At 48.0% G+C, this 2,368-nt stretch overlaps 1 pseudogene; it reads right to left on the reverse strand.

The window, feature by feature from the left end:
* Positions 1 to 1,934: 1,934 nt before the first annotated feature.
* Positions 1,935 to 2,051, reverse strand: LOC124561324 (annotated as a pseudogene).
* Positions 2,052 to 2,368: the final 317 nt, after the last annotated feature.

A 2,368-nucleotide genomic window follows, 5' to 3' on the forward strand; every position in this document is an offset into this window, starting at 1 on the left:
GAGGTGGCAGTACGGCAAAAACAGGATGTTAAATAAGAGATGGCACGAACACGAGCCACGCACGGCTCAACCTGCACCTGGTAAGTGAGATCACCAGATCTATAGCTATTTCGATACGTATCGCACATTGCGAAGCGTGAATTTACTTGTTCTCCGTTTCATGCAAGAACCATTGAGGAATTTGCTACAAAAGGCGCAAGATATTTGGGACAATCTATCGTAGGATGCTGTTCGGTAAATTTATGATCATTTGCGTGCGAGAATACACGCCTTCGTTGCTGCTAGACGGGGTACACTGGACACTCATTACAGTGAAACATGTGTTTCATTGGGTATGAATTTTTTATCATACATTCCTACAACGATGAACTGCCTGTGACGCACTTGTCTTTTAGGCTATCGCATCTCTTTCCGGCAGTGTAATTAAAATCAGACTATAGTTGTTTCCGCCTTGTGTGAGTGGTCGGCTAGCTTGTAATTTGAAACAAATTATGCTTCTTTTTTAAGTAGTTGGACAGCTAACGAAAATATTCTTTTTCTCCATTGTGGTTTCATGGCACTATAATGATTATTTCGTGGAAATTTAGCAGCCAGCCTCCCTGTCCACCCGCTTCGAGCCCCACAGGACTGTGGCGCGGCTTGGGAACCGCCCTGTACGGAGAAGCCAGCAGAGTAGCGGCCGACGCCAGCAGGATAGCAGGTCTCTTCTCTTCCCTTGCCTCGCCTCGCCTGTGCTCCTCGTCAGGCCAGCACGCGCCGCTCCAGCCTTTAATAAGACAGCCGCCGCCGCCGCCGCTGTCTTCCCACGCCACCAGCAGGGGTCACCTCGTCTCACACACGATCGACGGACCCGGCTTCCACCGACCAACCTGTCCCAAAGGCTGATAAATTGCTCCCGCGCCTTTGCAGGAACCATCTAATTGCTGGCACTTAACTGCTGCCATTATCCAGGGCTCTGGCAATTGCTCAGGTAAACTACGTTCGATTAACTTGTTCTCTTGCTTCTACCACGTCAGCGTAGCAAATGTGCCTCAGTGTCACAAGCCGTCGTGAATCGAAATCTAAAGGTCCAGTGTCTCCCACACACAGGCGCTGATCCAGGAAGAGAGGGGCAGGGGATCGCTGAGCTCAAATTACCCCTCCCTCCCTTCCAAATGAAAAAATTACTAAGAGCATTTGAGGCACTGAGAATCGTAAGGGCCAAAACACAAAGATTTGAGAAAAATAGATGTCTGTGAAAATCTAGTTTGCATTCAAACCACCAGTCTTGCTTATATTTTTATTTAAAAAAAAAAATGGTTCAAATGGCTCTGAGCACTATGGGACTTAACAGCTGTGGTCATCAGTCCCCTAGAACTTAGAACTACTTAAACCTAACTAACCTAAGGACATCACACACATCCATGCCCGAGGCAGGATTCGAACCTGCGACCGTAGCAGTCGCGCGGTTCCGGACTGCGCGCCTAGAACCGCGAGACCACCGCGGCCGGCTTTTATTAAAAATGAAGTTCCTCCAGCTCTACTCAATATTTTATATTTACTTCGCTACTAGCTTCGACGTTGCGTTAACGCCATCTTCAGGCCCGTACACTTTGATGAAATCAGTTGTGTGTGGCTCAGTCTAGGAGTCCACGGTGAGACCAACACGCGCTCCACATCAATGTGTACGGGCCTGAAGATTGATTTGACGCAACGTCAAAACTAGTAGCGAAGTAAATATAAAATCTTAAGAACACTCCGTCTTCAGGCCCCGAGTGGCCTACCGGGACCATCCGACCGCCGCGTCATCCTCAGTGGAGGATGCGGATAGTAGGGGCGTGGGGTCAGCACACCGCTCTCCCGGTCGTTATGATGGTTTTCTGTGACCGGAACCGCTATTTTTCGGTCGAGTAGCTCCTCAATTGGCATCACGAGGCTGAGTGCATCCCGAAAAATGGCAACAGCGCATGGCGGCTGGATGGTCACCCATCCAAGTGCCGGCCACGTCCAACAGCGCTTAACTTCGGTGATCTCACGGGAACCGGTGTATCCACTGCGGCAAGGCCGTTGCCCAAAATCTCAACTACAGCTGGAGGAATTTCATTTTTAATAAAAATCATACCAGCTGTGTCCCACCTTCATCAAGTTTAAATATGGATGTACGAAAATCTTACGTATAGGTCTTATTTGTTTCCTAACCCAGTCTCATCTAGTGATGCCAGTTACTGGACAACCGGTTTTCGACTACATCGGTTTTTTCAGCGCCAGTTTAACTGGAATGTTAAAAACACTCAAAATAACCGGTTTCTGAAATAACCATTTTCGGTTTTATATTTCTGTTATTTCCTGTAATACACAAAGACGGAAGAAATTTGGCTGCCACAGTTTC

Source organism: Schistocerca americana, chromosome 1 (genome assembly GCF_021461395.2).
Source record: "Schistocerca americana isolate TAMUIC-IGC-003095 chromosome 1, iqSchAmer2.1, whole genome shotgun sequence".
In the NCBI taxonomy this organism is placed as follows: Eukaryota; Metazoa; Arthropoda; class Insecta; order Orthoptera; family Acrididae; genus Schistocerca; species Schistocerca americana.